The sequence below is a fragment of the Typopeltis vanoorti genome, chromosome 23, assembly GCF_054136105.1.
Source record: "Typopeltis vanoorti isolate ZY-2024b chromosome 23, IOZ_Tvanoo_1.0, whole genome shotgun sequence".
Lineage (NCBI taxonomy): Eukaryota > Metazoa > Arthropoda > Arachnida > Uropygi > Thelyphonidae > Typopeltis > Typopeltis vanoorti.
The window spans coordinates 24470839-24496235 of record NC_143571.1 but is presented as its reverse complement, the minus strand read 5'-3'; the positions used below and the strand labels follow the sequence as shown (position 1 = coordinate 24496235).

At 36.1% G+C, this 25397-nt stretch overlaps 1 protein-coding gene across 3 annotated transcripts in view; it reads right to left on the bottom strand.

Moving 5' to 3' along the window:
* The window catches only part of LOC150093696 (JNK-interacting protein 1-like), a 308320-nt gene that overhangs the window by 231779 nt on the left and 51144 nt on the right, over window positions 1-25397 (bottom strand). Inside the window, exon 2 of one of the 3 annotated variants that reach the window (XM_090412577.1) lies at window positions 9530-9626. The exons of the other annotated variants lie outside the window; for them this stretch is intronic. The gene's annotated coding sequence lies outside the window, so the exon portion shown is untranslated. The remainder of the gene's footprint in view (window positions 1-9529; window positions 9627-25397) is intronic. 3 annotated transcript variants of the gene reach the window in all.

Sequence of the window (25397 nt, the reverse complement as noted above, 5' to 3'; positions counted from 1 at the left end):
AATGCTGACCTTCATACCATATCACTTTAGTCAGGTAATCTTGCAGACTTGTAGCGGATTTATTTAGAAGTATAACATCATCCTCATAAAGCAAAGAGCTGACATTAACATCTCCAATTTTTATGTCAGGTTTAATACCTCTTTCCTTAATAATGTGATCCATATAGATAATGAATAATAGAGAGGATAATGTACATCCTTGTCTGACACCAGATTTAACATTAAACCACCTTTCTGTATTTCCTTCAATTCTAACTGCTGACTTATAACTCAAATAAAGACTAAGTATTTCTTGATATAATGCCCTACTGAATCTCAGCACCTTGTCACATGCCTTTTCCAGATCGACAAAACTTAAATACAGATCTTTGTTATATTCCCATTATTTCTCAACTATTTGTTGTAGAGTGAACATCTGATCCTGACAGCCTCTATTTGGCCTGAATCCAGCTTGTTCTTCACCAAGCTTTTCTTCTACAATCCTTCTCAACTGTTTCTTAAGTATACTTGCATATATCTTACCACGAATACTCAGTAATGAAATACCTCTGTAATTCTCACATTCAGTTTTATTTCCCTTTTTATATATGGTGACTACGAGATCTCTACTCCAATCATCTGGAATTCGTCCCTCTGTCCAGGCTTCTGAACTATGCAGGGCAACCACTGTAAGACTTTTATACCTCCATACTTGATCATTTCTGGTCGAATATCATCAACTACCACTTCTGCCTTTCCACATTTCAGGCTTTTGAAGGTGTTTTCTACTTCAAGTATGGATACATATTCCTGACTGCATGCCTGTTCAGTGTTTTTTACCACTGTGCTGTCATCACTGCTTGTTCCATTTAGCAATTTTTCAAAGTAATTACTCCATACTTCAAGGATATCTTTTTCTACTATTTTCATGTCATCTTTATCATCTCTAATTCCTTTTACAACACTCTTTCCTCCATATCTGAGCTTCTTCAACAACCTCCAGAATATCTTACCACCTTCTTGATATTTATTTTCTATGTTCTTACCAAAGTCCTCCCATGACTTTTGTTTAGCTAGTTTTACACAGTGGTAAGCTTTCTTAGCGAAGACCCTTGTGAATATTATGAATATTTTAAGTAAAAGATACGTCTTTTGTGTAACAGGAGTTAAAATTCTTTTTTCCAGAATAAAGCATATGGTATAATCCATGATAAGCTAGTACACAAATTCTCCTAGTCACTTTTCTACACTTTTCTATGTTGTATACTGATCTACAGAATCAAATATAAATCACAACCCCTCAGCATTCTTCCAGAAGCTTCTGACTGGATCAGTAGGAAGCTTCTGGAAGAATGCTGAGGGGTTGTGACGGCTTGTCTTTTATCTCGAAAGCAATAAGAAATCAACAGTATCCTTCCAAGTGTATATCAATAGAAAGCTCAGCAATTATACATATAAAAATTGAATCATTGCTGAATATCAATAAATCATTCAAAGTAACACATTAGTTTTAGTTTGTGGTAGTTACTGGATATAATAAAAGTTTTCAGAAAAACTCCAAAACTTAAATGCTAAAAACAAAATTTAGTAGCTCTACTACTTGGGTATAATTTTGCTTTTATACAAAATGTATTAAAATGACACACTACATTATACAAATTAAGGACAGTATTGAAATAATGGCATAATACACAAATCATAGTCTTGGTCAAACCAAGCAGAACTTGATGAACTTTGTACTGGAGTTGGTCATAGTTTAAATTAGAAATGTTTATTATCGCTGCCACTCAATCTTCTGGAAATTCATTATATAATATTAAACTACTTAAATATAAAGAGCTAATAAGCTTCATTTCGGCGATATAAACAATATTTAAATTAAGGGGATATAAAATCCCACATTGTTTCAAAACCGAATAAGAAACTCAAAGATTGGAATCAGAGAGTTTCATGCCGAATATAGTAAACTATAAAGTATCGGCGATCACTAGCGTGAGCTAATGCAAGTGACCCTAGTACGTAGTACAATACCGGACAACTCGTAGCAAAGGTGGGGAAAGTTCAGATCGCTATTCTTAGGTATTTTCCATAATGTAAAAACACATTTCCTAGGAAATGTATGCTGTTATTACATTATGGTGGGAGGTCACTACCCAGACCGGTTTCAGCCTTTTTTGAGGCTTCATCAGTGAGTAGGTAGACCAAATTAATACCAAAGTGTATAGCGAAAAGAACTTAAATACTCTGCTATACGAGTTTCCAAACAGGTGCAACCATTAAGTTACTTAAATATAAAGAGCTAATAAGCTTCATTTCGGCGATATAAACAATATTTAAATTGAGGGGATATAAAATCCCACATTCCCCACCTTTGCTACGAGTTATCCGGTATTGTACTACGTACTAGGGTCACTTGCATTAGCTCACGCTAGTCATCACCGATACTTTATAGTTTACTATATTCGGCATGAAACTCTCTGATTCCAATCTTTGAGTTTCTTATTCAGTTTTGAAACAATGTGGGATTTTATATCCCCTTAATTTAAATATTGTTTATATCGCCGAAATGAAGCTTATTAGCTCTTTATATTTAAGTAACTTAATGGTTGCACCTGTTTGGAAACTCATATAGCAGAGTATATAAGTTCTTTTCGCTATACACTTTGGTATTAATTTGGTCTACCTACTCACTGATGAAGCCTCAAAAAAGGCTGAAACCGGTCTGGGTAGTGACCTCCCACCATAATGTAATAACAGCATACATTTCCTAGGAAATGTGTTTTTACATTATGGAAAATACCTAAGAATAGCGATCTGAACTTTCCCCACCTTTGCTACGAGTTGTCCGGTATTGTACTACGTACTAGGGTCACTTGCATTAGCTCACGCTAGTGATCGCCAATACTTTATAGTTTACTATATTTTGCATGAAACTCTCTGATTCCAATCTTTGAGTTTCTTATTCTGTTTTGAAACAATGTGGGATTTTATATCCCATTAATTTAAATAATATTAAACTGATTTAAACCTTGGTTTATGATAACTTTCACTTTCTTCCACCATATTTTATCATTATTCTTCCTGAAATATACTCTCACAAAGTGTATGGAATGCTGTAATATCAAACAAGATTTGATCACTAGATCAGTTACATGTCAACTCCTGTCAAACATGTATATTATTTCTTACATTTCTAATTTGATCAGATCTAACATTTCTCTTTTAATATTTAACTGCATCAATCCATCTAGATCTTAGTCTTCATCTGGGTCTTTTCAAGGTATTTACTCTAGCTTTCAATAAATCTTGCTAATGGTGCAGATCTCATTTTCCATGACTATATCATTTAATTCAACTTACACATGCTTGAACGTTAATACTGATATCTTTCCTCAAACATCTAAATTTTTAATATGATTCTGTTAATAATAATATATTATTCTCCTAACTTGTTTGATATTGGCATATCAGTAAGGTCATTTTGAAGGACCTAAAATTATTAAAATTGATAGGAATTAAGTTTTGCTCTTAGTTTAGCATTTTGCACAATTTATCTCTTATTCGATAAAGTTTTAATTTAGCTGATTTCCTTGCATGCTAGCCTTGTTTATTCCAATATCCATTTTGATATTTAATTTGATTTTGTCACTAAAAGCTGCACCTGAGCAGCTAAAATGTCACGTTGTATAAGCTCATTAGTTTATTTTCCTATTTTCATAGCTTTGTTCGTTTTTTTTTCCAATTTTCCTATATGAAAATCTTTAATGGAAGTTAATTTTATCTACTTACACACTTAACACCCACAGAAGTGACAATTTCTTTCATCTTCTAGTGTACATCCATAAGATGTGTACTGATATTACACACTAACATTTCATAACTACTTTCTTTCCATTAAGTTTCATCTAAACAGGCTATTATTTTTCAGATCTCTGATTTGATCAGTTTTTATACCACAGTCTTCAAAAACACTGCAGACTGCATCAACCCACTTATATTTTCTTATGAATCCCTTTCCTGTCATTTATTGCTTGAGACACTTAATATTTCAAAACTTCTTCCATTAATATGACCATACCATCTTACATTAGCTCTGTTTACACATTTCTGATTATCAATAATGATGGATTCTTTCCTGATACAATCATTTATGATGTGATCCTACCAATGATACTATCTGTTCATTCCATTAATTCTCCTTGGGATTATGTGGTATCTAGACTTCATTAAAATGTTTTATTTTTAATTCGGTTCTCAGATTCATATATTTAAAATGGTCTGAACAGTCTTCTATAATGTTAGCTCTGTCTTTTGGCCTCTCTCTTGGTACATATATATTTATTCAGCCTTGTTCTACAAGTTTGCTCAATGAGGAAGCAGTTCCCCCCCCCCCCCCGCCTTATTTTACTTAGTCTATTTATAGCCTAATTTAAACAGTATGTATTCAATTTGTCAAAAGATGGCACTTATTTAGATTTATAGCTTATTAACAACAATTGTTTAACCTGTTTTGTTAACAATCCATTAAGTATTTTAATATGGCTAAAAACTTCGTAAAAATCTGGTCTTGACAATCTCACTTTGGCCTAAATCTGCTTTTAAAATTTCCACTAAGCAAGATGGTAGTGGTGTTCTCATACCAAGCAAAAGCCATTCACAAATATTCATGCCTGCAGTAGGATTTGAACCCACAATCCGTGGCTGAAATGTGTAAGTGCTACTGCTATCCATCTGGCCAACCATGCTGGTAATCTAGAATCTGCAAATTATTTATATTTATCAATGTGGTGGTGATTATAAACATAAGAAAACTCCTGTCATCTTATTTTGAAATATTAGCTTAACTCGGGATGGAGAGACTTAGAAAAAATGATCCTCATATACTTGACAAGAGCTGAATCTAGATCTTTCCAACTCAAAGGACGTATATTGTTCTTTTGATTGCACACCCTCATAGCATGGACCTGGTTTGTTCTCTATAATGTGTGTTGTCAGAACTATACATCTTAGCTATTTTTCAAATATGCTTGTATAAAACTTGTTTGTAATAATGTTTGAAAATTCCTTTGTAATGCCAATCTCATCCAAAAAAGATTGTAAACCAATATGACATTTTTTTTTTTTTATCATTGGTTAGGCAGAACTTGAGATAATCAAATTCTCGTGAAAAGGCTTAGACGTTGGTTATGCATTGTTTACTAAATAATTTAAGGAAATTACAACGTTAATTCGGATATATATTAAAATAAATTTTAATATAATTCAATATTTCAGCAACGTCATGTTGCCATTTTCAAGAAACTTAAGAACAAGACACGTGCACGCAGGCACAGCAAACAGTAAGGGAGGAAGAAGCAGGAAGCTATTATTTCTCCTAAAGTCCTCATGGTGCCTCCTAGCAGGCAATGTTGGTATTCTTGGGTGACTGGGCTGAAGGTCTTCTGATGTAGGTTTCTCAAATTTGAGGCAGTCTCATGCAGCCAAATTTCTTGAGGTTTAGATTGTTTCTTAGGGCTGAAGCTGATTCCATGAAAAGCCTTTCATATTTGTATTTACTACGGTGTATTATCATGGCTTTCTTCCACCGTATTCTATGGCAGGTATCCAGCGCATGGTCAGCAAGACCAGAGTAGCTGTATTGGTGAAACTGGATGTAGTACTTGTGTTCTGAAATTCTGATATTTGCTCTCCTGCCTGTTTGGCCAAAGTGGGACAGCTTACAGCTGCATGAGGTAGGTCTAGGGGGAGAGGTTGGTCTTTAGTAGAGCGGATAAGGGATGCCAATTTTTTATGTAGTCTGTAACAAGAAGTTAAGTCATGTTTTTTTAGGATTTTTGTAAATTTTTTCTGAGGTGCCTCGGATATAGGGTAATGGTGATAGATTTAGAGTAATCCTTGTTGTGAGGGTGGGGGAGGTATATACTGGCAACACACCTTCACACATAAAAAACTCAGCCCACTTCAAAGCCAGCATAGAAAATCTTGCACTCAAACACACTGACATAATGGTCAATTTTGATGTCTCCTCCTTAGAGCTAATCCGAGCTAAATTTTCTCCCGATATCACATCCCTATTTCAGTTCACAATGAACCCAGGCTATTTTGTTAAGCAAGGAAAATTCTACAAACAAATAGAGGGGACAGGCGTGGGTTCTCCACTCTCCCCACCCTTGGCCAACTTTTATATGGAGACTTTTGAAGAGAAAGCCTTAAACTCTGCCCCACAAAAACTAACCATTTGGCTTCTATGTTGATGATGTGTTCACTATTTGGCCACATGGCTCTGATGCACTCCTCTTCTTCCTAACACACTTAAACAACCAACACCCCAGAATCAAATTCACCCTGGAAGAAGAAAAAAACAACTGCTTCCTTTCTTAGACACACTAGTCACCCGCCAGCCTGATGGAAAATTGGTTTTCTCAGTCTATAGAAAACCCACCCATACTGGCAGATACATTCAACAAAAATCTCACCCTTCCTCGCAACAATATGGAGTCATTAAGACACTACACAACAGGGCTAAACTTATCTGTTCAAATGACAATGCTCTAACTACAGAACTAAACCACATTCTCAACAATTTCTCAGCCAATGCCCCCCCCCCCAAAAAAAAATCCAAAAAATACTGAAACCAGTAAACCACAACCCCCCCCCCCCCTCACAACAAGGATTACTCTAAATCCATCACCATACCCTATATCCGAGGCACCTCGAAAAAAATTAGAAAAATCCTAAAAGAACATGACTTAACTTCTTGTTACAGACCATATAAATAATTGGCATCCCTTATCCGCTCTACTAAAGACCAACCCCCCCCTCCCTCAACCTACCTGGTGTATACCAGGTCCCTTGCAGCTGTAAGCTGTCCTACTTTTGCCAAACAGGCAGGACAGCAAATATCAGAATGGTTTCACCAATACAGCCACTCTGGTCTTGCTGACCATGCGCTGGATACCTGCCATAGAATAAATACAGTGGAAGAAAGCCACGATAATACACAGTAGTAAATACAAATATGAAAGGCTTTTCATGGAATCAGCATCAGCCCTAAGAAACAATCCAAACATCAAGAAATTTGGCCGCATGAGACTGCCTCAAATTTGGGAAACGTACATCAGAAGACCTTCAGCCCAATCGCTCAAGAATACCAACATTGCCCACTAGGGGGCACCATCAGGACTTTAGGAGAAATAATAGCTTCCTGCTGCTTCATCCTCGCTTACTGTTTGCTGTGCCTACGTGCACGTGTCTTGTTCTTAAGTTTCTTGAAAATGGCAACGTGACATTGCCGAAATATTGAAGTATATTAAAATTTATTTTAATGTATATCCTAGTTGACACTGTAATTTCCTTAAATTATTTAGTAAAAAATTGAGATAATCAAGATAGCCTAATCCATTTCAAGTGTCAAATAATAGGGATGGTGTTCTCATGCCGAGTAATGAAAATTATCTACTATTTAAACAATTTCAAACAACCTTGTCAGAGCGAGGTTCAAACTTATAACAGGGAAAACAGTGTTAAAATATTATACTCTGGTGTAAAATAAAAAACACAGTTTCTTCATCATCATCAAATTCCTGCCATGTACCCTCAAGGGGTGTACACAGTTTCTTGGATTCTGAAATTCATATGATATGCTTGTGGCAAAAAAAGACTGAAAGAAAATAATCCTAACAAGAGGAAGCTTTTTTTTGGATTTGAGTTTTATTAAAAGTAATAATTAGCAGGAGTGCTTTCCCATACCAAAGTTAACAGGATTATGATATACTCACTGAAGAATGGTTTGGAGATGAGTATTTTAGGGTGCAGAGGTTACCTAAGGTAGAAGTTATGTTCATTTGAGTGTGAAGTTTGTCAAATAAAGAAAGAAAAGTGAAATGTGCTTTACACAAAACTATGAGTTGGATTTCCCAACAACTGATATACAGAAGAGGGAAGTGTATGTATATATAGGTAAAAACAAAATGGAGCTCCGTAACACATTACTGTTAGATGCAAAATTCGAAAATAAAAACTCATCAACCATCATGTTTCACATGTGAGAAGAAACCTAATAAATCCATGATTTATTAAGGAAATGTGTACAGTGCCACCATTTGTATTTCTTACATGTATCACTATACTAATATACATTGCTATAGTTAAGTCATGAATGAAGAACTCCTCACTATGCATTACACACATTACTTCATTTCAACTTATCTGAAACAATCACGAAGAGTTAGAGAAAAATATTTACGTACAAATAAAAAGTCACATTTTGAATATCAGTGTCCATCTGGATAACTTATACCTAGATTCTTCAAACCCACATCTATTAAAAATAAATTATCACTTTCTTCAACCATCACTCATCTGGCTTTTTCCAAATATACACTTTGATACTATCTCAAAGTACTATCTCCCGCTTTCATATAAACACTGCTGAAACTGCCTCATGGAATACCTAGTAAAGAACAGTAGTGCAATTGCCCCAGAGAGAAGGCTCCTAACACATTATCATTAGATTAGTCTAGTACTATCTAATAAGCAGTCTACAGAAAAACTGTAACCTAGAACAGAAGAAATGTGGCCGCTCCTGATATTACAACTTGAAAACACCTTTCACATTCCATGGAAGGAAAAATTAAAGAAAAAAAGTCAATTCAATGATAGGAAGCTTGGAACAGCATCTATCACGCTTACAATTTATTATTATTTTTTTTTTTTTTTTTAATTAACATACATCAGTGTTGGGGTTTACCTAACCAATGAATTTCATCTAAACTCAAATATCCTATTACTACTGAGGAATTGCCTTTCTCTCCGAAAAGAAATCTGTCTACATCTGTATGCACCTCAGTAATACAGGCAGAAGAATTAGTTGCTACAGACTGACTTTACCACAATTCAGCATACAGCCAGAGTGAGACTGTCTGAACATTTCCAACAGTAATTCAGATTTTCAGTTTAGCATACTTAGATGATACAAATTGTACATTATTTCTTCCTGGGAATGGGAAGAATATTACACAATTCCCCATCCTACTATCAATTTCAATCTAAGTTTAATACATCATAAAAACCAATTAGAAATGCTTTATTATTATTATTTTTTTAGTATTTTTATATTGCAACCTAGTGTGTGTGTATGTGGATGGGAGTTAATGACATGTACTGGACTTAACAAGTACATCTCATTATGCTGCATCCCACAATAACTGTTTTGTATTTTCCCAAAAGCATGCATAAAAGAAAGCGTAATGCAACTCTACATCAGCAATGAAAGGAACTGTGTCACTACGGCACCTCGATAGAAACAACATGCCATCTGAACAAGTTTGAATGGGTTTACAAAATGTACAATTATAGAAATTTATTCACTTATTAAAAAAAAAAAGGAATTTTATGACACAAATTTTTTCTTAGTATTAACTTAATGAACATGGAGAAGAATTTTGTCTTCCTAACTTTTTACATATTCATATAATTTCATCAGAAATTTATTGGAATAAAATTTCTATAAGTATTGAAATAATAGTTAGTGCAGCTAAAGATTACTTACCCAAATATATATATACAGGTGATAATTATTCTTGTTTAATAAACAATGCATTCAAACGAAACAGAATTAACACTCCATGCAACCAAGGACAACAGAACTAAACAAAATGAAAAGTAATTTATACATAAATAAAGGAGGCAAAAATACAGTAGCATAAAAATCACAGCAAAACAAAATGTTAAAATATGACGAATAAAAAAAAATTAAATTATAAAATGATTTTATACATAAAATTCCTCACACATAGTTAAATTAACATGCAAATTTAAAATTTTAAACATAACTGCATATACATTATGTCAATATCATTAAAATAGCAATAGCCTGTGCCAAATATACCACTGTTCTTCTTAATCTGCTGATGTTCACATTTATTTCTGAGATACTGTTGGACATGCTGCTAAACAAACAAACATTATTATTAAATAAAACATGCCATGGAGCAATTTCTGTTAGAATCATTTACATTACAACCATATGGTTTTATATTTTTTGTAGTCTTTACCCATTACAAATATTTAATGCAAATGTCACTTTAATGCATTTTGAAAGTAGACAGTTTTGTCAGAATCATTTATGTTACAACATATGATTTTATATTTTTTGTGGCCTCTACTTGTTACAAATATTTAATGCAAATATCACTTCAATGCATTTTGAAAGTAAATTTTTGTAGAATGTTTCACTCCTATTTTAAAACATTAGTTAAGTCCCACTAATGATGGCGGCCATCATGGCATGCCCTAACTCTGCAATAATCCTATAAATGCTCCATCAGGTCTAGAATTGTGTGTTAGCCATTGCAATGTTCCTATGTTATTCTCTACAAATCATGTTTACAATCATTGCTTTGCAACAGTGAGCAAGAGTATAGTAAGAAAGTGAGAGACCCATAAAACAACTGCAATGTCTTCCAAAATTGTCCATAATATCAATGTTAAGACCTAGCAATAACTCATCCCACAAGAAGCAAACATCATCTCCAAACATTATCATTAGAACAAACCCAGATAAAAGAGATGTTCTCCAAGAATTTGCCACAGCCAGTTATGTCTTCAAAGTGGAAGAGCATTCATTTAACAACACCAATTCCTGTTGCTCCATAGTCCATGTTCTGTGTATTTAGGACAATGCCAATAATAATATGCTGTATGTGTATTCACGACTATAAAAAAGGCTTGTGGGCTAAGATTTTTATAATGGAACAGATTCTCCAGTGTCTGATATCAAGGGCGACCACCTTTTTCAAGGAATATCAATTCCTATTAACAAGAATTTTTGGCCTATTGGATCATATCTTGTACTAAGTATCAACTATAGACTTCCATTTCTTAAATATGTTGACCCTGGCAGTACAAATAGTACATACAGGCATTTTCCTCAAATGATATCTGACTATTACTTCCCTCTGAAATGCTGTATACTCATCACTTGACATACAAGATGAAAAAGACTTCAAGGCAAAAACTTTCTTTTATTAACTACAAAATATGTGTATATTTTGTAGTCAAAATTGTAAAGTCACATCTATTTTCCTGTGAGTGTATGGGATTTTGGATATGATAGTATAAGGAGATGGAACTGTACCCAAAAAGTAGGTAGGAATTATTTGAGTAGTATCATAGAAATAAATTGATAATATAGATTAATTATGATATTATTGTGATATATAATATAACATATTATGATATAATATGCTATATTATATAGCGCAAAGCCACTAGGCTAGCCGCGCGGTTAGCCTAGTGGCTTTGCGCTTCGCAACCATATGCCTGGGGAAGGAGTGTCCTAGGTTCGATTCCCGTCCACGACGTGAGGAGCTTAAGGATCTTCCTCAGCCATAGCCAAGTTAACCGGTCTTGGGCGTGAGCAGTAGGGTTTTTTCCGCCAGTTTATCTGGGGTTTTTCATCCCGCAAGCTGGCAAACCGGCCCCGTGAACACACAGGTTACAGTCATAAATACTTACGGCAAGGAAGGCAACGGGAAACCACCTTGCTCATAATCATCTCTCCCTAGAATGGTAGCATATAGCTACCCTCCCGCGGCCGTATGGCAGATGGGAACCAGAAGATCATATTAAGTTTTGAATATGTGATTCATTAAGGAAATGTGAGTATTCTTTTAACTCTTATTTATGTGAAAATGTCAGTAACAGGCATGCTACTCATACAAGATGAAAAAGTACCTACAAGATATATGGTAGCAGGATGTTTGTATATATTTTTATGTGGCAGATGATTGTCTTCACTCAATATAAGCCCACTACTCTGCTTCTTAGAGGCCAAAAAAATAAATAGCTGCATGTTTGGTCTCTAGAGCAGGTTTTCAGACTATTTATTCCTTAGCCTATCCATTTCGATTTTTAGATCCATAAAGATCTAAAAATCAAAACATAAGTGGATGACATAATGATAAAATTATTATTCAGTAACAGAATAGCACTTATGTTAGGAAAATATTTATTATTCATAGAATTTTCAGTGATTCCTAGCCAATATATTGGAAAAGAGATAAACAATACAAACAACACTTAAAATTGCAGACGTGTAACAACACGTCTATTGACTGCAGGAGGATGACTCCATCTACAAGCCATTAGAATTTAGAGAAATACATTTAAATAACTACAATATTAAGAAACACAGGATTGAGGCAGGTGGGTTATTTACAATAACTTCCCAAAACTGGGGAAGTTTAAGGCAATCATTTTTATTGAGGTTCAGACTGTGAATGTGAGCTTCACAACTTTCTTTATATAATCTTTCAAAAAGAAAATAACTTTTAAGTAGGACTTTAGTTTTGTTCTAACAAATTCTGTCTAGTGGATAAGGTGTAGATGGCTAAAACCAGACTTATCTGACTTTTGAAGTAAAATATACTCCTGATGTTCTTGAATCTGAGCAAAATGATTTGTCTATCCATGATAACAAAGGCTGCATGAACAAGGGATCCTGTAAACTCCAGGACAAGAGTGAGGATATTCGTCTTTCAGAGAGTCTAGGAAGGAATTCAGTTTAGGAACCAAATGGAAAGAAACTTGTATGTCAATCTAGAGAAGGGCTTCCAATTTTCCAATTCTGATAGTCCTTTAACATATGGAATTGAAATTCTATAAACTTCTTCTCAAGGAAGATTAGGATGAAGGCCATAATGATTAATTATTTTATCAATTATTTCTATATTATAACCATTAAAGATGAAGGTAGTTCTGATAAATGACAGTTCATCATTTAAAAGAAAGTCAGTTGAACATAGCTTGTGTGCACAGTGAATTAAAGCACAGTGAAATGAATAAAAGTTTTTAATCATACAGTACTTTTGACAAGGGTGATGATGAGAGGGAGCATTAATATATTTACCAGTATGAAGATTCCTGTATACTAAGAATTCCTGGATTCCTGCACACTGAGAATTGTATAGCACCATTAGTGACATAGAATAAGAACATCCAGAAAGGGAAGACAACTGGGTTTACCGAATTAATTTTCCAAGAAATGCTGAAGTTCAGACAAGGAAGAGTTCCATACAACAGAAACATTATCAACATATCTGTACCAAATAGATGGCATAGGAAAGCCTTTCCAAGAGACAGATATCCTTCTTGAAAGTTTATTTTTCAAGAATGGTAGCTTGGTCCACCTTTGCTGTGAGTTGCCCGGTGTTGTACTACCTTACCCCAGTAAGGTAGTACAACACCAGGCAACACCATATTCAGTCCTGAAGATATTTTCAGGCGCAAACTTTGTTTGCTCACACTTGGATAAAGGATTAAACTAAATTTATTATAGTCTAACCAAGTGAAAAATAAACTTTCAACATCTTTCTCTAAATCCAGAGTATTTTAATAAAAAAAGGTGGCACACCTTTTGACAACTCCTATAGATAAAGATGACCTCGCTATTGCTTCTGCCTGGTATCTCCACCTCTGGGCCTGGCTCCCACTGAAGAGTCCTCAATAACGATCGAAACTAGTCTTGGTAGTGGCCAATCCCTTAATGTATAATATTATACATATCCGCAAGGAAATGTGTTTTGCATTTTGGGAGATACTGGGATAGGAGTGATGGTATCTTGCTCCACCTTTGCTACGAGTTGCGGTAGTACAACACCATATTCAGTCCTGAAGATATTTTCAGGTGCAAACTTTGTTTGCTCACACTTGGATAAAGGATTAAACTAAATTTATTATTAGATATTCTTCTCTTTCTCTCTCTCTCTTATCCTAGAATTTACAGAATCCCTTGTTCATGCAGCCTTTATTATTATGGGCAAACAGATCATTCTGCTCAGAGTAGAGAACATCAAGAATATGCTTTACTTCAAGAGTCTGATAAGTGTGGTTTAGCCAGTCCCGCTGTATCCACTAGACAGAATTCATTAGAAACAAAACTAAAGTCCTACATAAAAGTCATTTTCTTCTTGAAAGATTATTATTACTGACACCTCCAGCGAATCCAAAGACTCATCGAGGGAGGCCACCTACTCTACAGCTCTCTGTCTCCACCACTCAATCCACCAACACCATCTACTGCCCACCACCACTACTAGTATTTTTCACAGACAATAACAAACATACATGCCCATGGCAGGATTCGAACCCACACCCTTCTGGCTGAAGAGCGGATACGCTAACCACTAAGCCAACCAGGCCAGGTGAAGTTGTGAAGCTCACAAAAACAAGTTCTGGGGCATCACCCAGTAAACAAAGCTATGGTACTCTTAACATCCGGAAACTAAGAAAGCAGTAAGCAAATTAGAAGAAACTCAACATCAGCAAAATTGAGGATAGGCATCAAGAAAAAAAAGTTGAACTTGCAAAAAAATTAGAGAATATCAGGTCGATGCAACTGCTGTTACTGAAACAAAGAAGACTAAAATGGTTAGATAATACTAAACATAAGATGATTCAACACAAAACACAACTAGAATAAATGTCTTGAAAAGCAGGCATTCTCATTTGGCTAATACACACAAATTTCAAAATGGATAATTGTGTAACACTTATCTATGGCTAAGGTAGCACAAAAAAGTTCTACAAAGGAAGAAATAGAAGTAGTTTGAGTCATTAGAGAGGGAAAATGATATACATATATATATAAAAATCTGGCTCTAGTCAAGATCTAAACAGCAGAGTACAAAATGAATAACAGTTATACATTAATGTTTCTAGGAAATTTGGAGAAAAGAGTACAGCTAATAATGATAGTAAGTCTTTGCTGGTTCTGCTGAGGAATTAGACTAGTGATTGGTATCCATGTCCCAATATAACGATGTGCACAAATTCACATGGAAAGAGCACGAGAAACATGTTGATTGCGATAGCTTCACACCTGTTCAGGATAAAAGGGGATTTGAAATAAGTATTCATCATTTAGTTTTTTGATCAGGATAAAAATCTATATATGAAAATCAGCATGGCTAAAGGTTGAGAGAGAGAGAGAATGAGAAGCAGGTTGTGGGAGAACAGCAAGGAGATAGATATAAAGGTGAGGATGTGATTATGACAGGACAGAGTGATGCAGATCAGAGAGAGAGAGGTGTACTATAGCAGCCAGAGTGATGCAGTGCAAAAAGGCAGGGATAATATGGATGTAAAAATCAGAGTCAAAATCAGAGAAACAGGGATGGTCAGATCAAAGAGAGAGAGGTGTACTATAGCAGCCAGAGTACAGAGTGATGGTGTTGGTAAGATGGGCTCAGAGTGGGGAATTGTTATGTTTGTATACTAATATAAGGAATATCAGAATTAAAAGAGCTAAGACTGCAGCATTGAGTTAGTATGCACAAAGGTAACTGGTGTAGGTGAAACTTGTTGTCCGAGGATGATATAGTGTCAGGACTAAAAATGGTAGGATATAGAATTTTCCAAAAGGATAAGAAAATGAAGAGGAGGTGGGGAGAAATAGCAGAGGAATTGTGTCCTTGAAGGATGGAAGTGGTAAACAGCAGTAAGTGTGAGAATTCTGAAGCTGTTTGGCGGAAAGTTGAGATCAACAGAATCCTATATATAATAGAATGTTGTTATAAGGCACGTAATCTGGAGAGCAGTGATTATGAAATATGTAAACAAATTAGTTGGGCATGTAAAAGGAAGGTGATCCTAATGAGAGATTTTAATTATAGGAATGCAGATTGGATAGAAGAGATAGTATATTACTTACAGTTAGATAAAGGACTAAACAATAATTTCATGCAAGTATAATTTACTGAATCCTTTCTTTTAGTGTTGCAATTTGATCAGCATTCGTTTTAGAAATTATGGACTTGATACCGTTGTAAAGTCCATAATTTCTAAAATGAATAATTTACTGAGAGTGACATAAATAAACAGCAACAAACAATGATGGAAATACTGAAGAAAAATGCAAACAAAAGTCCATATCAATACTAGAGACATAAGAAGCTATTCAGCAGAAGCCTGAAATGTGAAAAGATAGCTGGAGTATATATTTGATGGTGAATGCTTAAAATTGGAGCTAATTTTTATAGTATACAAATTCATTTATTCAGGCATTACTGAAAGCAAGAAGACAAATACAGGTGAGATTTATCTGAGCAACAAATACAAGATGGTATATTCAGGCAATGATGATAAGGGAGAAAAGGAGGAGTACCTACAGTATTCAATACTAAATATGAGAATAATCTTCTTGAATGGCAGGCAATATCAAGTAGAAGGATGCAAGCGAATATCAGAATGAGGAATTGAGCAATGCGACTTATTAGTGCCTATGATCTCACAGTAGAACCTTCATTCTACTAAGAAGAACTTGAGGAATTTTTCAATGCATTACAGAAGGTAGCTGACATAACTAAAAAGGTAAAGTTAGTCCTTGTTGGGTATATAAACAGCAGAATGTGAAATGATTACGAGACATATACATTTTGAGAAAATTTGGAGAAAAGAAAAAAAGTTAATAATAACGGTAAGTGCCTGCATCATTTCTGTTCAGGACATGTGCTAGTTATTATTAACATCACATTCCAACATAAAGATGTGCACAAATTCACATGGTGAGAAGATGCAATAAATAAGAAAAGTCTCATACTTACAAAAGTCTCATAGCCTAAAAGAAAGGAGTCTCATACTTACGTTATTATTGACAGCAATATCCTAAGGCTGGTTCTGGACAAAAGAGTATACACAGGATTTGAAAATGGAAGTGATCACCAGTTAGTTTTGAGTAGGATAAAAATATTGAATATCATAAAATGAGAATTATTTAAGAATGTTTTAAAATGAATCAAAGTTCAGCAGCTTTCACATGCAAACTGTAGACTCAAATATGCAAACATTATTCAGGAAAAAATTAGAGTTGGAAAACAAGACCCAAACCTTGGAGATTCAGTGGCAAATCCTTAAGAAAAGGCTGATTCAGCCAAAGAACATATGTGATAAAGTTGTCTGCAAGGATCCATGGTGCCAAGGAAACAAGGACAAGCAGTGACAGCACGGAGATAGAAAACACTCCACAGGAATGCAACAGAAATATACATCAATAGTTGAAATATGGAAGTGCAGCTGGGGTGGATGATATTCAACCAGAAATGCTCAAATATAGATGTATACAGTAGCTATACTGCATAATTCGGGTTTGGTCAGAGGGTCAAATTCCAGATGATTGGAGTAGGGGTCTCATAGTAACCAAGTATTAAAAAAAAAAGGAAATAAAACAACATGAGAATTACAGAAAAATTTCTCGAGTATTCCTGGTAAGATTTATGCAAGTATACTGGAGAAAGGGGTAAGAAAAACTGTAGAAGGGAAGCTTGGAGAAAAACAAGCTGGACTCGGGTTGTCAGGATCAGATTTTCACTTAAAGACAAATAATTGAGAAATAATAGGAATATAACAAAAGATTGGTATTTAAGTTTTGTAGATCTGGAAAAGACATATGACAAGGTGCCCCGAGAAAAGCTGCTCAAAATACTGCAGTTGTAAATGGGACATTAAATCAAGCAATACTTACTATATTTGAGTTGTAAGTCAGCAGTTAGAAATGAAGAAAGTACAGGAAGATGGGTGTTAAATCAGGTGTGATACAAGGGTCTGCATTATCTCCACTGATTCAGCCAAAGAGGCATGTGGTAAAGTTATCATTATTGTTACGGGCAACTCCAAAGTGTCCTCCCATTGAAGGAGGCCCTAAACATCATATTAAGAACTATTCAGAATTTGTACAGTATCTATCATACTTTGCTTTGAACTCATTCACATTCAAGGCACCCACAACAGACTAATAGCTTATTCCACTCATTCACCACTTTCCAAGTAAAAAACTAGTTTAACACCCTTGCTAACTACACTCTTGTTCAGTTTCCATGGATGGCCCCCTATTCTCCCACCACCACACCTGTTCTGAAAAATGCCCTCTGAATTAATCTTGTAAAAACCCCCTCAGCAATTTGAATGTCTCAATCATGTCAACCCTTTTCCACCTATCAACCAGTTTCTGTAACCCACAAATCTTCAACTTGTTCTTGTAAGGTTCATTCCATAGACCTGCTACCATCTTGGTCACTCTTCTCTGGATCCTCTCTACCTCCTCCCCATCACCAAGAAACCCTGCCACTGTGATCTGCGCACACAAGTCAAGATAGGATCTTATAAAGAGGTATACCTGCTTGTTTCTGCTCGTCAAAGTATTCTTCAGTAATCAAGTGATCTGATGAGCTGCTTTAACCACTTTTGCTATATGCCCCTTAAACTTTAACTCCTAATCCACTAACATTCCAAAGTCTCTGGCTTCAACAATTTCCTGGAGTACAGTTATACCAATGTTGTATACTGTTGATATCCTTTTCATCCCAAAATGCATAACCCTACACTTTGCCACATTAAACTAACATCCATTCTCCTTAGCACAGTCTGCCAATTTATCCAAATCACCCTGCAAAATTTTGACATCATGTGTATTAACTACTGCTCTACCCAACTTTGATTCAGCAGCAAATAACTGAACAGTTCCTCTCAGATCCTGTCCTACATCATTAATGAACAAATTAAATAGCAGTGGTCCAAGAACAGAACCCTGCAGCACACCACTAGTCATAGGCCTTCTTTTGGACTCTACTCCTGAATAAACTACTCTCTGATATCTCTCCATCAACCACCATCCTCTTCATCTCACCAACCCTATATCCATCCCCATGTGCTGTGGTTTACTGATTAGAATTCCATGTGGTATCCTGTCAAAGGCCTTTGCAAAGTCCAGCAGTATCACTATAAACCCATTACCCTTATCCAATTCAGTCATCACTGTAATATAAAGCGTGAGCAAGTTACTGAGGCATGATCTACCCTTCACAAAACCATGCTGTCCCCATACAGTATCTTATTTCCATCTATCCATTCCTGTATTTTGCTCTTGACCAACTTCTCCAATACTTTACGACAACTCCTGATATGCTGATCGGTTAGTAATTTGCTACAGCAGTCTTGGTGTCTCCTTTATGCAATGGAACTATTTTCCCCCTCTTTCCACCCCCTCAGGACTAACCCAGAGCTGAGACTTAGATTAAACAATATGGTCAAAAGCACTGACAATTCCTTTGCCGCTTCACATAAGACTCGAGCTTGTATACATCCAATCCCACAGATGTATTCACATTAAGGTTCTGTAATATGCTATTCACCTCCATTTCATTCACCTCAGTTCCCATATAAGCCATCGGTTCCCTCATTCCTGCAATATTTCACCTGGATGATTTATTCTTCCAAAGGCTCACTTAGTAATTCTACTATTTTGACTGATTCAATTACCTTCCTACCATCGGCATTCCTTAAAATCATTCTGTCGCATACATTTTTTCTTTTACTTGCAGCATATTGAAAGAATTGTTTGGATTCTCTTTAGCCTACACTGCTAACTTCTTTTCATAATATGCTTTTGCTTTTCTTACCACACTAGTTACCTTTCTGGCCTGTGCCTTGTACTGTTTGAGTGCCTGCAGGTCTTCTTTCTCCTTAAATTCCCTTCACAATTTTATTTCTTTTTTTTTTTTGCAGCTCCAGCATAATTGTGTTATTCATTCATTTAACTCCCACTTGAATTACTCTCCTGACTAGGTACTCAGTCAGCCATTACCTCCCTCAAACACTCCTTTACCACTTCTCATGCCCCCATCAACATCCAGCCCTTGCAGTTTTACATGCCATGGCACTGATCCAGGCAATTTTCTAAGCTTCTAATACTTACCAGCCTGGAAATTCCACAGGGTATATGTGGAATTACTGTTTTAACTGATAATTCCACACATTTAGCCACCTCCCAGGTAAAGACCATATGATCACTCTCACCAATTGGTGGCAACATGATCATATTCGTTACAGACAAATTTTCAGATGGCATTCACTAATGCCAATTGAGCACTCTCGAACCTCTATTATATTATATTACATGCTGTCTCAGATAATTATCTCTTAGTAACTGCATAAAATCCATTTTCTTCCTCCCATATATCCTCTCCTCCCTTCAATCAACGTTACTATAGTTGAAATAATCATCAATAATTACCTGTCCTCCACTCACTGAGTCAATTTGCAGTTGCATACTATCTCCATCTTTTCCATCCTTTGGTCTATAACAGCACCCAACTGTATATTTTGTTCTGCTGGCTGCAATCTCACACCAGATAGACTGAAATGTGCAATTTTCATTGTCCTGCAGTTGAACTTCTACTCTCTTTGGCTGCAGTTCATCGGCTATCATCAATAACGCTCCTCCCCCTCATTCTTTTCTCTCTATCCTTCCCTAACACACTATACTCTTACTAATGCCAATAACCTTTGACCAGGATGAGCCAATCAAGGCCAAAAATTCCTCCTGCTTGTTCCTAATGCTCCTGGCATTAGTGTACATAAAGTGCAAAAGCCCCCTAGGCCCACCCCTATCTTGATGCCTTATACTAACTATCCCATTCTGGTTTGTTACCAGTGGTACTAACTCACGCATATTATACACATTCTTACACTCAACTGCCTCACTGATGTCTGCATCTCCACATAGCTTCTCCCCCCACCACCACCAAAAAAAGCTCTAGTTTCCTTGATTCTGCACATCCACTTTCACTTCATTTGACAACAATTTTTTTGTGTCCAAACACCAAATCTATTCAGATGCAAACCATCCTTCTTGTATAAGTCCTTTCACCCATCAAACTCACATCACACATCCACAAACTTCACACCAATCATTTCTTTCACCCTACGCTTTTGTGCTCTAATAGCCTTGCTAACATCATTAATTTTCGCGCCAGGATAGCATGATTTTGTCAAACTCTCATCAATCACACCTTTTACAATTGAATCGCCATGTAACACGCGCTCCTTAATTTTTCTTCTCTCCCAATCATGCCCTCATTTTTCTTATCTCACACTTCTTTCTTTTTGTTATTAGCTGATCCAATCAGTACATTTTTGCAATCACGCCATGCAACCGAACTACCCCCCCCCCTCATTGCAGCTAACTATTCATTTTTTTACATCAGTCAAAATATTCTCTTTGTATGACACATTTACTCTCACTTTCAACCGTGTCACATTTAATCTCACTCTCAATGCTATCAGGCATTACATCATAACTTTCCTTCATATTCTGACTTTCATCCACTGCTTCAATCTTGCGACCTGACACACTTTTTATCCTCGCTTTCATGACATTTTCCCACCACTATCACTTTCAAACCAAACTCCAGCCATTCTCGGCAAAGCATACATTCCACAGACATTGCACTGCAAGTCCCATTTATTAAATTCTTTAAACAATGACGACGACTTGGCCATTGTTCTATTTCACACTGGTGTCATGTGCTAAGCATCTTATCGTATCAAAAGACTAAATTAACAATATTTAAAACAAAATTTTTAAGCTAAACTAATTAATTCTACAATACAGCCTAATTCTAGCACAATTTTTAACTGAAAATGCTATTTTTATAAACTAAATAACTTAGCTTTCGGAGCTCTTCAAACACACCTCTCAAACTCATTCATACTAGATGCACTTACCAACTCAACTGGCAAACTGTTCCACTCACTCACTGCTCTGTCAGTGAAAAATCTTGTTCTCAACCATTTTTTAACCACACACAAACTTACCCTCCAAGGAAAACCCCCTCTCCGCGTCCTATCAATACCTTCCATATAATGAAAAATTTCATCAACTGATATCCTATAGCACCCTTTCAGAAGTTTATAGACTGCAATCATATCACCACCCCCCATCTTTTTCTTGTCAACTACAATCTGTAATCTGCATACTATCAATCTATCCTCATAATTTACAATCCATAATCCTGATATCATCTTGATAACTTTTCTTCACAGCCTTTGCACGGCTTCTTTATCTCCTCAGAACCCAGGAGACCAAACATGCACAAGTGTGATCATATCTAAAAGAAAAAGATTTCCTTACATGTCAATGTTTATTTCAACATCATAATGATCCTCTGAGTTGTATTTGCAACTTAAACCATGTGACATCGAACATCAAATTCCTATCCACTATAACTAAAAGATCCTTAGACTCATTTTCTTCAAGCATAATCCCACAAATATAATATGCCATCTGATACTTTATCACACCAAAGTGAATTACTTTACACTTACACTGAGCTAACAGCCATTATTCTGTCCACACATTCAGCCTATTCAAATCATTCAGTAAGTGTTGTATATCAGTTCAAATCCTTTATCAAGAAAGCTTTTAAGTTACCAGTCTTCAGATTACCTGAAGACTGGTAACTTAAACTCTTAGATTCCAACTGTTTATATTAAAGGAACTTCTGAACATATTGCTCAGACTCTAAGGCCTCTTAATATTGCAGTGTCTTTATATCCTGTCAGGAAGAGTTCTACCTTCCTTTCCCCACCTAAAGACAAGCCTTCTTCACTCATCTTTTCAGTCACCTACCAGATCCCTTGCTCCTGTGGTTTCTTACATCAGGTAGTTAGAAGATCTATAGCTATCCATTGTGAAGAACATAAATTGTACATCCATTACCATGAATCTGAGTAGTCTGGCCTAGCAGAACCTGCCATCTGAACTAAACACAGGGTTTGGGAAGAAAACTAAATTCTTACATAAAAATAGATTCCTTGTAGAGCAGTTATAAAATGAGAACTGTGAGGTCTTCATACACAGTTCAAACCGAAACAGATCTAATGGACTTTGTTTATCCCCTTTAAGGAAATGTTATTGTATCAATCTCATGTAAATTCCTGATCATTATTTTATTAATTTAATTTTTTTCTATTTTTATTTATTTATTTTTAATTAGGAATTTACTGACCATCTGCTGTCTTACTTTCACTTTAGTGGCACTTTAAAAATTATTTCATTACATTTTATTTTGTGTTCCATTGTAAATGTACTGAAGATGCCTTTGATACTTAGACAAAAATTTTATATCTGTTAAATTTACTTCTAAGTAAGTTTGAGTTTCAATTTTTAATGCCTATGAATGCAACAGGTTACATACCTATTGTGAAAAAGTTCAACAGCATCACAGTATATCCATGTCCTTTACCCAACTCAGACATAGCACCACTGTTACAGAATAGGGGCAAATTCGTCAGTTTTGATTTTCCTTTAGTAAACATATGCTGTTCCTTCCCATTTTTCTAAAAACTCCATATAGTGATGTCAGTAGTTAGATAGATCAGTCTTTGCACCACCCTTGTGCAATGGAATTATCATACAATCTTTCCATTCCTGTGGGATATTTTCTGAGCTAACACTTAAATTATACAAACATATTAAGCATCTAGCCAGGTCTTTATTCTTGTTGAGAGGCTTATACGCTGGTTATACATGATAACTAATAATTAAGGAAGTGACAGCGTACACTAGAAATATAAATTAAATAAACTTTAATATATACTTTCCGATATTTCGGCAAACGTCACGTTGCCATCTTCTTGGGAACTTATTACAAAGACAAGTGCACACAAGTACTGCATAACAGCAAATGAGAACCGAAGCGAGGAAGCTAACGTTTTCCTAAAGTCCTAACGGTTCCTCCTGGCGGCTATATTGGTAGTTCTTGGTCTTTGGGCTGAAGTTCTTCTGATAAATGTTTCCCAAATTTGGGGCAGTCTCATGCATCCAAATTTGTTGAGGTTTGGCATGTTGTTCCTAAGGGCTGAGGCTGATTCCATGAATAGTCTTTCATATTTGAACTTGCTGCGGTGTATTACTGTGGCGTTCTTCCATCTTATTCTGTGGCGAGTATCCAGAGTGTGGTCTGCAAGTCCAAAGTGGTTGTACTAGTGAAATCGGATGTAATCCTTGTGTTCTGAAATTCTGATATTTCCTGTCCTGCCTGTTTGGCCAAAGTAGGACAGTTTACAGCAGCAAGGGACCTGGTATACATCAGGTAGGTCTAGGGAAAGTGGCTGGTCTTTAGTGGAGCGGATAAGGGATGCCAATTTTCTATGTGGTCTGTAACAGGTGGTCAAGTCATGTTTTTTTTAAATTTTGTCGATTTTTTCCGAGGTGCCTCGGATGTAGGGTATGGTGATGGATTTAGAGTAATCTTTTTTGTGAAGGGGAGGAGATGGTGGGTTGTGGATAACTGGGTTAAGTATTTTTTGGATTCTTTTTTTTTTTGCGGGGGGGGGGGGGGGTAGCCATTGGCTGAGAAAGTGTCACGGATGTGATTTAGTTCAGTGGTTAGGGCTTGATCATTTGAACAGATTATTTTTGCCCTGTTGAATAGTGTCTTAATAACTCCATATTGTTGTGAGGAGGGTGATGGGATTGTTGGTGAATGTATCTGCCTGTATGGGTGGGTTTTCTATGAACTGAGAAAACCAAGGTTCCATCAGGTTGGCAGGTGACTAGTGTGTCTAGGAAGGGGAGGGTGTTGTTTTCTTCTTTTTTCAGGGTGAACTTGATTCTAGGGTGTTGGTTGTTTAAGTGTGTTAGGAAGGAGAGGAGTGAATCCGGGCCATGTGGCCAAATAGCGAACACATCATCAACGTAGCGAAGCCATATGGCAGGTTTTTGTGGGGCTGAGTTTAAGGCTTTCTCTTCAAAAGTCTCCATAAAGAAGTTAGCCAAGGGTGGGAAAGTGGTGAACCCATGGCTGTCCCCTCTATCTGTTTGTAGAATTTTTCCTGCCAAACGAAATAGCCTGAGTTCATTGTAAACTGAAATAGGGCTGAGATATCAGGAGGAAATTTAGCTTGGATTAGCTCTAAGGTTTCTTTGAGGGGGACATTTGTGAATAAGGAGGAGACGTCAAAACTGACCATTATGTCAGTTTTGACGTTGGAGTGTATGTTGGAGTGTAAGGTTTTCTATACTGGCTTTGAAGTGGGCCGAGTTTTTTTTTATGTGTGAAGGTGTGTTGCCAGTATAGTGTGAGAGCGCTTTGGCTAAATGCTTGGATAGTTTGTAAGTGGGGGAATCAATGCCATCCACTATGGGACGTAATGGCACATTTTCTTTATGTATTTTTGGGAGCCCATATATGTGGGGGGGGGGGTCTAGAGTTATAGGGTTTCAGTCTGTTGGTAATCTCCACAGGCCAAGAAGTGACCTTCTTAAGGAGCTTATGGAGTTTTCTAATTTGAGAGTTGGTGGGATTATATTCAATAGGGAGGTAAGTGGATCGATCTAATAGTAAAGCCTTGAGCTTACCTGTGTAGTCATTAAGATTGAGTACCACAGTGGCGTTCCCCTTATCTGCTTTGGTGATCACTATTTCTTTGTTTCCCTACATCCGAGGCACCTCGGAAAAAATCAACAAAATTTTAAAAAAACATGGCTTGACCACCTGTTACAGACTACATAGAAAATTGGCATCCCTTATCTGCTCCATTAAAGACCAACCACTTCCCCTAGACCTACCTGGTGTATA